This window comes from Cydia splendana, chromosome 2 (assembly GCF_910591565.1).
Source record: "Cydia splendana chromosome 2, ilCydSple1.2, whole genome shotgun sequence".
Lineage (NCBI taxonomy): Eukaryota > Metazoa > Arthropoda > Insecta > Lepidoptera > Tortricidae > Cydia > Cydia splendana.
In genome coordinates this window covers 10,058,891-10,073,032 of record NC_085961.1, presented here as the reverse complement: position 1 = coordinate 10,073,032, position 14,142 = coordinate 10,058,891, and the positions used below count along the sequence as shown (strand labels likewise).

At 37.9% G+C, this 14,142-nt stretch overlaps 1 long non-coding RNA gene across 1 annotated transcript; it reads right to left on the bottom strand.

Annotated features, from left to right (window-relative positions):
- Positions 1–1,851: 1,851 nt before the first annotated feature.
- LOC134799216 (uncharacterized) lies at positions 1,852–3,039 on the bottom strand. The gene is made up of 3 exons (XR_010145361.1): positions 2,691–3,039; positions 2,380–2,504; positions 1,852–1,952 (listed from the first exon to the last, which is right to left on the bottom strand). It is a non-coding gene; the product is annotated as an uncharacterized LOC134799216 (long non-coding RNA).
- Positions 3,040–14,142: the final 11,103 nt, after the last annotated feature.

Sequence of the window (14,142 nt, the reverse complement as noted above, 5' to 3'; positions counted from 1 at the left end):
GTCGTACTGCATTCTTACTGCCCTACCCGCAATATTGACACTTTATTTGTACACGTTGGCCCTTTAATTAACTTAATTAAGCGAAGTGACACTTTGAGTAATAGAAGGATGGGAGATCGATTAGATTAGACAGAGTAAGGTTGCTTAAAAGATTACTTTTAGTTGGAAAACGTAAACAATTTTCGGCAATTAAACTTCTATTTAATAGGAAAGCGGGTCAGCTCTTATTATTATTATTCAGAGTGTCCTACTGCTGCTTATTTTTATAAAATCTGCCGGCATGGAATGGGGTATGTAACATTCGCTCTGCACCTCTAGCACAACTGGCCGCGACAGGCGCGAGAAGAGACAGATCGGCGCGACTTGGCGGCTTGTCGCGTGTTGGCAGCACAACTCACGCGCGAGAGCCGCGACAATCTCGCGATCAGGTGTCACTGTCAGAAAATGACAACGATCGCGACTTTGAACTAAAATCCGTAGCACAACTGCCTATTTTGAGACAAAATATTCTCTCGGCTTTATGTCAATCCGCGAGTTGAAGTCTACGCGACTTTATAACGCGACTCGCTCTCGCGGGTGGTTTGCTTGTACTTTTTTAACTGAACTAATGATAATTATAACTTAAAAACAAGTTTCATATATTATGTAATAATATAATTTGTATAATTACTTATTGCCCTAAGGGATAAGGAAGTATGGAACAATCACTAAATGCGCTTTACGCACTCTTATATCGATTATGCACGGTGATACCAACAAGTACCACAACACACCCATCATGTTTACAACTTTAATTTCAAACAGCTAGCTTGTAGGTACTCAATTAAGTAAATATGTACATATGTAGGATTTTTTAAATTTCAATTCAGGTTCGTAAGTTTGTAAAAGTAATCCTAAGACTTCCTTACACAAAACTTTCATCAACCTAACAACGGAGCCCGCTTGCTTGTACATAAACGAAGCCGATGAGGTGGGTAGGTACAAATGTTCAAAACAAACTATCCAACTTATTAAGTAAGCCATAGTCTTAGTAGTAGTATTTAGGATCACGGTTAGATCAGGGGCGTATTTACCCTAGGGCCATCCGGGCCATGGCCCGGGGCGCCCAACCCCCAGGGGCGGCATATAGGGGCGGCATCGGATTGCATTTTGTTTTTCTTCCTTGACTTCTGGGGCGCCGAAACGTATTGGCCCGGGGCGCCAAATTTCCAAATACGCCCCTGGGTTAGATGTCTAATTTCAACAATCTCTTACTATTTAGGTACCGTTTGGAACCTTCCTCGACTTCAACAAAACATACCTACATGTGGCCTGTGCCCGCTGCATCGTACTGTAACAGAATGATGTAATACGTGGCTGTAACAGGATCATGTCCGGCTCAAAATCATGCTTTGTATGAAATATTATCAGTCATCACCCACTAAACCAATCCGTCCCCTGCCAACACCATACCGTGACGTGACTGGACCGACCCGACCAACAATATTTTGAAGGAGTCGTTACGCTCATGTCATAGTCTGCGTAGCATAGGTACGGTTATCATATGGTCTACTATATTGAAACTCCTCTAGATCATACCCGCGTTCTAGATGTTTCACTTCATGTTTGACAGGGCCTGATACAATCATGCTATGATACGTTGCTGTCAGCATTAGGTATGAAGTGGGCCTTGGGGAGCTAATCATGGCTTCTAGGAGTTGTAGGTACCTACCTACTTTATTTTTGTTTAATTTCAGGTAAAAAATACAGGAGTGAAAAATAAACAATATTTAAATTAATAGTATATTGCTTTGCCTTATATATTCTTGCAATATTCGACTTCTAAACCTAATATATTATTAACATCTAGAACCACAATAGAGAAATTGTAAGAATCTTCTTTATTACCCTTGAAAAGTATTTTCTCTCTTCCTTTTTATTCGACATGCGGCGTAGGACAATTAAATATCACCCTGGAAAGAAAATTGGTTTGTAAACAAAAAAATAAAATATGGTCGTGACTTCATCGAGGACTATGAAATAAGCTTTTCATATCAATTTGTCAAATCATAAACAGTTACACAGTACACACACATGCCATCCATTATTGGCACAATATTTGCTTATGAAAGCAGAAAAATATAAATGATCGTATTAGATTCATAATTGTTACATATTTGCGGTAACTTATTTTTAAAATGTGTTTTTCAATTAAAAGACACATCAAGATTGTTTACCTTATTTCTAATGCTAAAAAAAATGAACTATAGATAGGTACGCCATAACCATTATGGTTATTAATTATTATATAGTTCACTTCCTCGGTGGTGTTCTTAAAGCTAAAGCGCTTCTCACATTTTAGTGACTTTAGAAACGGACAGCTCCGCGTTTGAAACCTACAAGCTTGCCTAGTGTGTTTCTTTTCCTGACTCTCCACTTCGGGTCCCGTTGGCACATTCCTGTTAACAATATTTTCCTTTGGGTGCTGGGATATCAATCGTGTCTAGGATAATGCTGGACTTATTCTGAAAAAAAAAACACAATTTACAATAGGAATATGAGAACCAAACCAATAATAGCAATTCCATTAATTATAGTTATTTACAAAAATATTTTATTTAAAAGGTTTATTAAACAGAAATTAATAAACTATATATTATATATTTTAAGGAATATTATCAAAATTTAGTATATAAGGCTCTATTACTTACATTTTTTTCATATTTTTTCTCGTAATTAAATGTTGACAAAATTTGAAAGTTCCTTGACTTTGACAGGAAAAACTTAACCATCGACAATAAACTAGATTTTTTACCACCAAAGAACGAATGAAATAGCGCAACCCTGTTTCCGATTCAGTGTTGTCACATGTAAATAGCATTTATGTTTAGACTTTGATTCCATCGGGGAACACTGATGAGTCGCGCCGCGACTTTGAGTTCTCTACGCGGCTGTTGCAGTCGCGGGTACAAGTTGTGCTACGGAAATCGACAGATTTGACAGCCGCGGGAATGTCGACTCGAGTCGCGGTCTAAGTCGCGGATGCAAGATGTGCTAGAGGTGCTGGTGGATATTGGGTTAAGCTTTCTACTTGCCAAATTTCATCATTTTTCCGTCAATTATAGAAATTATGCAAGAGTAATTTCGCTGTACTAGTATGGGTAAATATTAAGGAAATTGTAAGGATCACTAAATATGATGTTTAATCACTCACAGACTCTGATGACGTTCTAAGTATAGGTACATACAATAAACCCTTTTGTTTAAATAAAACTTTGAAGTAGTTGAGTGGTTTTAGCTATTATAGCGAACCGCATTTAATTTTATCAGAAGCATTGAAACATGTAAAGTATCGCAATAATGCTTATTCTTTGCAGAAGCAAAGTACATCTTTGCTACATTCCGAGACGATTGCCGTCTGCGAGAAATCTTACCTAAGAGTGGAATGAAATAAGCGTCTAAATTAGAAGATATACATTCGTAGTGTTTATACTTACTAAATATTTAGAATGATTTCCAGACCTCACGTATAATTCTTCGGTTGACGTCGTAAATGTATGCTTTGCTTTTACATTGAATAACATCTCCTTTATTTATCATCATCTCCTACACACAGTAAGGGATGCTATAAAATGACCTGGTAGGTAGGTATATTTTAGGACCCATTCGTTAGCAGAATTGTTTTGAATAGTATTCAAGCCTCCATCCGCGAATTCGTTTGAATAGAAGTCGATAAAAACTTTCAACCCCGATTTCACTTCTGGGAATAAATTTCCAATAATTATTTCTTTGTGGTGATTAAGTATACAACTTTTGTAGAAAGGTCAATGTGAAAGACCGTCTACAACAAAGGTCTACAAGCTTTTTCGTCCCTTTTGACTCTTGCGTTTGGACACATACTCGACTTATTACAGAAGGTCGGTAGAGCAGAGAAAGAGTTAGGATCTTGCTGTCAGACTGTGTCTGAGCAACGTACGCATAAAAATACGAGAGTTCTTGCCCTATGTTAATATTTATAAGCCCATTCTTCTCCATATTGACCTATTATATAATTGTGTTATATTCTCTTTGTTTCTAACTTTATACCTATACTTTCTTTAAAGGGTTTAACTAGGGTTTAACTGGTTTAACAACAACTTTCATATGACATTCATTGGCATGTGTACTGTCAATACTGTCATAGATATTAACTGCTTTTATCTTCAGTTAATGCCTAAAACCTCTTCATCCCTTTAAACCTCTCGGTAGAGCAAAAAGTATAGTAAGTATCGGAAGAGTCAGAGACATTCGGAGATAAAATGTCAATGTCATGACATGATCATGATCAAAGAGTACCTACCTCTTATTAACTTATCATCATATACCGGGTGTGGCCTGTAACATGAGCAAAAAATTAAACTGTAGGCTGTACTCCTCATACTGACCAACATTTGTTCAGCGACTTTTAAAAATAACTTGTGGTTTGATTTTTATTACACTTTAAAGTTTATTCTAAGACGCAATGTATCGCGAATTTTGTTATGTTTAAGGCGTGACAAGCAACGTCAATCACAATAATATGGCGTGGCGATGGCGTCCATTGAAGATAATATTTATGTTCTATGAAAAATAGGGAATCTAAATACTTCATAATTTTTAAAAGTTGTTGAACAAAAGTGTCACCGTTTGAAGAGTACAATCTATGTTTAAATTCTTTGCTCGTGTTACAGGCCACACGGTGTATATAAAATTGAAAAACCAGAACGGGATAAAAAACGAGGGAAGAAGCGAGATGGCGCCTTACAAATTTCTAAAAAAGTTTTTGACACGTTTCTCAAATACGACGCACGTATGATAAGAAAAAACTGTTCTAATCTATTATCTAAATATGAGAAAATAACTAGAGCATAAAAACTATTGCTTTTGATGCGTATTTAATTTACAATAAGCAAAATAAATTTTCATAACATTCTTCATTTTACGACTATCGGCTATTTTCGGAAACTCTCGGTTGGTTTCGTTTCGAACTTCAAATAACCAAAATTATGTTTGTTATGTTGGTATGCAGTGATTTCGGCCTTTTTTACTCGAAGTAAAATAAAAAGTGCTGTCAACCTCAACCTTTTACCTTAGTTTATGCCCATACGAGTGACATGCCATATAATGACTGATAATGACTTATCAATATCAATAGTAATTTGTATTTTGTTGTTTTAAATTTCTTTTTGAGTTATGTTATTCAGATTTACTTTCACAGCTTCGGCAAACAAATTCGTCCGGGGACCGGGCTGCCGAGATGGGCCAAAAATACAAAGTTGATAGCAAGTTATAATGTAGGTAGATAAAATTTAAGTGCATGTTCAGATATTTTTGAGCGAAACGACCTGGTGAAAATAAGCAAACGTACAGTCAGCAGTCGGCCAAATATCGTAATATAACTCTGTTGCTATAGAAATAAGGATGTGTTCCGATATACTGGCGGAATACTGAGAGACAAAAGTGGAGAATGGGAGAGGATCGTGCCGTGACGAGAGCGTACTTGGGACAACGAAATGGGAGACGCCCAATTGGACGTCATAGGTACAGTGGCGTGCCTAGGGTTTCGGAGTAAGGCAACCCGAAAGATATGTTTTCGTAATAAATGTCCAATTTCACTCTTTAGACTCAAATGAATTTGCTAGCGTATCGCGGCGAGCGGTAATCATAGCGCACAGGGCATACTAGGTACTACTATAACTACGAGATAGAAATTTACAACTTTTACTTCTTTCTCGGTCACTCTAATTACGCCTTTATACCACCAACCACCAATCCACCACCAATCCACCAACAATCCTTGTGTTTTGTAAACGGCTGTACAAAATTTTCTCTTAATGCGACTGACTTATCTGAGAATACCTTCGAGCAACACCGGCTTCCGACACATCGGAAGGGAGAGGCCCAAGCGATATCTCACCGTACAAATCTTTCTGCCATTTTTCGCGGGGGGAAAGGTGGACACAGTCGCACTTCTCACACACTTACAAATACATAGAAAATGACACACGTCAAAGACAAATCTTGCAAACCTCGATCTCTTTTTGTGTACGGACGAGTGACAAGTGTCACAACACGCACACTAACACATTTTCGTTGAAGTATGTTATTGTATTCTGAGAGATGAGAAGTCGGATTTGTCGCTCGACCGATCCGCAATTTGTACTGAGCGAGCAAAATCGATAAATCCAACAATTACATGAGACTAAAATATAATAATTGTGTTTGAATGTAATTAAACGTATGATATGTAAAAAAAAATATTACATGTGAAATGTAACACTTTCTTTTTGTAAATTTGATGTCCCCGACCTCTTTTTATAACAAAAAACTGAGCAAACAGGCATTTTTGTGCAGTTCACGCGCGCGACTGGACTCGGTCTAGTGAAAAATCCAAGTGCAACTAGTTTTATTACCCGCGCTAGATTAGATTGACGCGCTAATCTTGTACCTCGGCAGAGGGGAAATAGTGCGTATGCCGCCTCCCTTCCGTGTTGCTCGAAGGAGAATACACAAGTCGGGTGTTAGTTTAGGCGCGGACATGATATCCCGTTTTTCTACAAAGTTAAACGATTTTACCTTGCCTTCGTTGAGTAATACGTGGACGCATCTCATACCGTCACAAGGAACAACTTCATCAATTGTTAACACTTATAAAAGTCACAACAAACGAATAAATCCACATTCACTACTTAATTCAAATTCACTTTTTTCGGTTGCAAGCCGACGAGTGGGAGCAGGATAGCTAGAACATCCTACGCCTGATTTCTTTCGCGCGGACGAGGCGCCACCGTGGCAAAAATTTGCAACACGCTGGCGCCGCGGTCCGCGCGCTGTGGCTTGAAATTAATAATACGGGTTCATTTGGCGCGCGGTTTAAAAATAATCTATAACGATTATTGATCTTATTACTACGTAATTTCGGTAAGGCAAGCCCGGCTTTTGGGCTTGTATTGAATAGACGTGTGCGCCGATTAAATAATGATCGGCGGCGGCGTTTGCCAAAAAATCGGCGGCGGCGGCGTGTTTTCGGCGTGAAATCGGCGTGACCTTGACTTTCAGGGTTTTTAAGGAAAATCATTAATTTGTTGTTTTTCTTGGAAATTTGATCAATCCAGGTTGTTGGTCAGTGAACTACGTATAATTTGAATAGGCTGTGAGTGAATTAGGGTTTGTAAATGAATATAGGATAGGTATAATAACTTGATTTCCCTAGTAACTGGCTTGCATTAAGGGGTTACCTGGTCCTAATGACCTTTGATCCGATCTGTAACTCTCCGTTTTCTCACGATTTCCATGGCTTATCCTATTAAAAATGACGTACTTTAACAAAACAAAACTCCACATATCCTTTAAATGTGCTAGACATAGTGGACTGCTATATGGCTTCCTTTTAATGGTTTTCTTGTCGTACCAGGCTCCAGGCTCACTGAGACGTATCTTCTTTCTCGTTTTCTCATTGCTGAGGATCGATTGCACGTTGAATACCTCTGTTTTTCCAGATCTTATCGAGGTTAGCCATAGCACTCTTAGCCATGCCAGCTCTGCGGCGTATCTCCACCGCAACCTTTGGGTTAAATTGATAACCAGAACCAGTGCAACCACCGGCACTGGTTATCAACCCATAATATACAAACTAGCTCACAGAGCGCGCACAAAAGGTAACCGGGTGTATGTTTGCCCTGTCTACTACTATTACTTTGGTCTTGGAATTATTGATTTTACGACCTCTGCAGAACTTTCATCTTCAATTTTCTTCAGAAGAGCCGCCATTTTAATGTATTTCTTGTTGTTGTTCCCATAAGGTAGGCGACAAGTAGCAAAGTTTGTTACTAGAACTTTTGTACCAACTCATATTATACTGCCAAAACAAAAACTAACAAAATAACAAAATATGGGCCAACAGACCTGAAATAAAGACTTTCAATTCAATTCAATTATCATTCTTGTTAGATGGCCCAATATGGAAAGGGCTTATAGACCGGGAGGCGAATTTACAAAAGCTATACTATTTCAGTCACGACTCAGATTTTAATAGGTGAGCTTTTGTTTATGCATATTACTTGACAATATCTATACCGTTTCGGTAAAAAGTAGTCACTGAAATGGATTAGCTTTTTGCATACATATTTTCAAATATTATTCACGCCAAAACCTAGTCGAGTTTAGTAAGTTCAGGCACGTTTGAATGTGATATCTAAATTTTAATAATACTTATTTACTCAAATGGTTTAGATTTTGTCGCGATATATTTAAACATTAATGCTCTCACAATACCTAGTCGAGCGGAGTCTCGCCGTCATTATTCAATATTATTAATCGAGTATTATTTGTACGACACTAAAGTTCACTGAATATTGATTTCAACAATTATTTTTTTACTAAATTACTTTTCACCTAGTATTCATGTAAATTGCCAAAAAAGTAGTTTAGGTTAGTTTGATCTGCAACCTCCAAGGAAACGAAATGTTGCTGGAAAAGTGGGTTAGGTTAGGTTAGAACTGCGACCCCCAAGAAAACGAACTGTTACCAAAAATGTGGGTTAGGTTAAGTTAGAACTGCGACCCTCAAGAAAATGAACTGTTGCCAGAAAAGTGGCTTAGGTTAGGTTAGAACTGCAACCCCCAGGAAAATGAACTGTTGCCAGAAAAGTCGTTCTATGTAAAAAAAAAGTCGGTTCGCTGTTTGGTCGCAGTTCACCTAACACGCTCTTCCTCGCTTCGCTCGTCGTCGTACCTATCTTGACTCAGTGAACTCTGTCAAATGACTAGACGATATCGTATTAATAAATATCTAAAGTTGAATGATTTGACCATAGAAATGTACTCCAAACGTTGTACACATAGTAATAATCTACATAACAATAATTCTATAAAGTAAAACGTTGTCATGATGAAAATTTGGCGAATGTTGGTTGCCAAAGTAAATCATCTGCGAAAAGTTGTCTGGCAAGTGAAATTCGGACAATAAAACTTCGGAGAAAAGGCAGAACACCGTAGTAAATCTTGGTCCTTAAATAAATCATCTACTTCGTTATGTACCAATGTATTATAAAATACAGTCGACTTATAATTGTATTACGATTTCACATTAAACATGTCCTAATAAGAAATCTCAACTGATATAGTTCTTAAATGAAAAAAAAAATAGGTATTTTTAAGTAATTAGCACGAACGGTAATTAATACAATACAATCGGAGTCATTACTAAAATATTATTCAAGTTTAGATCGCAACAAACTAGCATTTGTAGCAACAATATCCATATTAATTTAGCCAACAAAGTCTATACGATTTCAGTAAATTTCTGTACTGTAATGGATTAGGGTTTGGTCAAGTTTTGTCCAAACAAAAGCTAATCCAGTTCAGTTCGCATCTGGACCTTATCAGTATAGGCTTTGTAAATTCGCGACCGGGAGATAGTGACACATTTTACTGGGTCATTTGTACCAGTATGGCGGTTCGTCAGGGGTCTAAGCATGTAATGAAGGAAAGAAAAATGATGGTCATAGCGCTGGTACCGGCGGCCCAATCGCGTGGGCGTTAGTCGAACGTGTCGGATAAAATACGAGTGTCGAACGATTTGTTCCACAAAAATCCTCGTATTTTCCGATAGTCCATAAAAAAGAAGTAGGCGGTAGCGTAATGCCATACTTCTCCGGTGTGACTTACAGCCCGCCATACTGAGGCGAACACATTAATTAAATAAAAACAATTCAACCATTTGTGCCAAGCTAATTTTTGCACAGGTGATCATCGTCGAGCAGCCATTTATGGACATCACCATGCCATACTCTTCGGACGGTTCCAAATGGCCGCCAAATGGGGAATTAATTTTTTTTTTTGTTAAACGATTTGTACCAGTATTGCATTTAAATTTTTGGAAAGTATTTGATAAAATGTGACCGTTATTATAATTGCCATACTTATAGTAGGGGGATAAAGTGCTGCCATACTTGAAAAACTTATTTAATCGACACGTTTCAAAAATACGACTATGTATACGTAAAATAATTTTTTACAGCATGGCATCATCATATTCTGTTTGTTTGGATACAATTGTACCTAAAAAAATATATTTCAGATTATAACTACGGGGCGGACGACTGTGAGACTTAATCCAAGACTTAAAACAAAAAACAATTTTATGACGATTTGTACCAGTATGGCGTTTGGATTTTTGGAAATTATATGATGCAATGTGACCATTATTATATTTGCCATACTTCTAATAGGGGGAAAAAGGGGCACAATACTTGAAATAAAAAAAATATATTGTACACATTTGCCACCTCCTACAGGTATGGCATTATGAGATTTCCATTTATGATCACACAGAAAGTCTTGAAAAAAAATTACAAGATGGTACAAATCGTTTAGCAATAAAAAAAAAATTAACTCCTTTGCGGCGGTATGGCGGCCATTTGGAACCATCCGAAAAGTATGGCATGGTGATGTCCATGAATGGCTGCTCGACGATGATCACCTGTGCAAAAATTAGCTTGGCACAAATGATTGAATTGTTTTTTTTTTATTAATGTGTTCGCCTCAGTATGGCGGGCTGTAAGTCACACCGGAGAAGTATGGCATTACGCTACCGTCTACTTCTTTTTTATGGACTATCGAATAATACGAGGATTTTTGTGGAACAAATCGTTCGACACTCGTATTTTATCCGACACGTTCGACTAACGCCCACGCGATTGGGCCGCCGGTACCAGCGCTATGACCATCATTTTTATTTCGTTCTTTACGTACTTAGACCCCTGACGAACCGCCATACTGGTACAAATGACCCAGTAAAATGTGTCACTATCTCCCGGTCTATTATAACTACTACAAAAATGTTTGGTTCATTGAAAGCCCCAGTGACCCAGGTGACTGTAACCATAGCAACGAGTGACAAGAAAATGTTGCTTCACCCATTTACAGCTTGGCACGGCATTTCAGCGGGGCAAGTATTTGCGCTGTTCGCCAGATTGACAGCGAATATATAATGTTGTCACTCTGTCTCTCTCTCTCTTTCTATTTCTCGACATTTTTGGCACACGACTTTTTTTAGGAAACTCAGGGTCTCGAGAGTTTTCGCACATTAATGTCCTCAGATTTTTACTGGACTGCACTCACATGTAGAGATCTGTGTTTTCGTTGCCTAGTTAATTGTGTTTTCATGACGGAGCATTCTGCCTTCGTATGTGAGGCAATGTGAATTCACAATCACAATTAACAGGAAAAAATCCTACTTCATATTATCGCTCCCTCATCTTTCTTGACGGTGAATACTTAGAATTACTCAGTTACTTTAATTGATGTGTCAAATAGTTTCTTAAACTGGCTATTCTGATTCATTTAATTAATAATTGATGTATATTTGACAACTGTAACATATGTAATACAAAAAAATCCATATTGTAATTTGTAATCCAAATACCAACATGGAATAGCTAATTAACAACACTCAAGGTCACGCCGATTTTACGCCGATCGTTTATCGGCGGCGGCGGCGTGGCAAAAAAGCCCGGCGGCGGCGGCGCGCCGGCGCGGCGCACACGTCTAGTATTGAAGTACCGCCACTGCATAGGTACCTACCGCTGGAACGACGTAGTTGCTCGAGATCTGCTTATCCTCGGCCATGGGGACTGGCGAGAGCTATCGCAAGACCGAGAAACATGGTGTGTTTTGTTTTGTCTTTTCTCGGAGGCCAGGATTCACATAACCGTAGTAAGTAATGTTAGTATTCAGAAAGGGAAATGGGGAGTACGTACGTTTGTACCAAAAGGCGATTTATGGGCGGTGGTCGTCCATATTCGTCTTAAGGCGGATATTAATCTAATGAACGTTTTTGCAATTAGGCTTATAAAAATAAATAATAATTTTATGTTGCTGACGTTGCTTAACTTTGGTCAAAATCACGTTTGTTGTATGGCTCCCATACCCATATCCCATTTAAATCTTTATTTTATTCTGTTTTTAGTATTTGTTGTTATAGCGGCAACAGAAATACATCATCTGTGAAAATTTCAACTGTCTAGCTATCACGGTTCGTGAGATACAGCCTGGTGACAGACAGACGGACGGACGGACGGACGGACGGACGGACGGACGGACGGACGGACGGACGGACGGACGGACGGATGGACGGACGGACGGACGGACGGACAGCGAAGTCTTAGTAATAGGGTCCCGTTTACCTTTTGGGTACGGAACCCTAAAAACGAGGGAAGAAGCGAGATGGCGCCTTACAAATTTCTAAAAAAGTTTTGACACGTTTCTCGAATACGACGCACGTATGATAAGAAAAATCTGTTCAAATCAATTATCTACATATGGGAATAGAACTAGAGCATAAAAACTATCGCTTCCGATGCGTATTTAATTTACAATAAGGAAAAGAAATTTTCATAACAATCTTCATTTTACGACATCGGCCATTTCTCGGCAACTTTCGGTTGTTTTCGTTTGACGGTGCTACAGATTAGACCAAATAATCCGTAAGTTAAAGTAAACTAAATTATGTTTGTCATGTTGGTATACAGGTATTTCTGAGTTTTTTTACACGAAGTAAAATAAAAAGTGCTGTCAACCTCAACCTTAGTCTATAGAGCCCATACGAGTGATTTATGTCATATATGACTTATCATTCTTATCAATCAAAGTAATTACTATATTATTATTATCAATTTGTATTTTGTTGTTTTAAATTTATTTTTGAGTTATATTATTCAGATTGACTTTCACGGCTTCGGCAAACATTGCCATTCGTCCGGGGAACGGGCTAAGAATGCTGAGATGGGCCAAAAATACAAAGTTGATAGTAAGTTATGTAGGTAGATTAAAGTGCATGTTCAGATATTATTGAGCGACCTGATAAAAATAAGCAAATGTACAGTCAGCAGTCAGCCAAATATCGTAATATAATTTTGTTGCCATAGAAATAAGGATGTGGTCCGATATAGTGCCGAAATATTGAGAGACAAAAGCGGCTAAATTCAGTGGTGGCTCGGACACTTAGAGAGAATGGGAGAGGATCGTGCCGTGAAGAGAGCGCAGGTACTTGGGACAACAAAATGGGAGACGCCCGAGTGGACGTCCTAGGTACCGCTGAAACGACGTAGTTGCTCAAGACCTGCTCAACCTCGGCCATGGCGACTGGCGAGAGCTATCGCAAGACCGAGAGGACTAGACTACCTATGTTTGTATGAAAAGGCGATTTAAGGGCGGTGGTCGTCCATATTCGTCTTAAGGCGAAAATTAATCTAATGAACGTTTTTGCAACTAGGCTTATAAGAACAAATAATAATTTTATCTTGAAATAAGTTTTAAATAAATACGTGTAGATGAAAAAATACAATCTTGCCTTTTATCAAATCACATCATTTTTTGACAAATTTGCGAATTGAGTTATCCAAATAACGGCTACAAATAAGAAATCCTTATCACAGTTTTAAACCATGGCAGGGTTGAATACATAATAATGTCGGTATTTAACTAAACATAAGACGAACTCTTTATTTCATTTACGCGAGCGGAGCTGCGGGCCCGTCTAGTTACCTATAGTTGTAGGGATGAATTTATAGTTTATTAGTAACAAATAATATAAATCCCAAATATATTTTAAACACTCGCGGACAGAGCGACCGATAATGTGTTTCAAAGTTTTCGATGTTTATTTTTATTTATTTGTCTCATCAAATTCAGTTTTCCTGTAGAATGTAGAATATACGCCTTATAACAGTTATAACGATTTGTCTAATAGGGTTTTTTTTTAATTAGGTACCTATATTTTTCCGAAATGCAACACGTATCTAATTTAGATTAATTACTTACATTACCATACCATTAGTTCTATTAATATATTTTGTAAATATGTATGTATTTAAGCAGGTATACAGGGAGATACAGGGCGTCCCACTGCTATGCCCCAAGGAGGGAAAGTACCCTGAATATTGTAGATGGAACATTTTACTGAAAGAAGACATTATTTTAATTTAAAAAACAATTTAAGCTGCATTCATAGATTTTTAAATAATTACATGGTTAAACCGGGAATCAAACCCGCTACACGAGAAAAAAAATTACCCTGTAGCTTTATCATACCGATCGAAAAGCTACATCATAATGATTATTTTTTCTAAATAACATAGTGTCA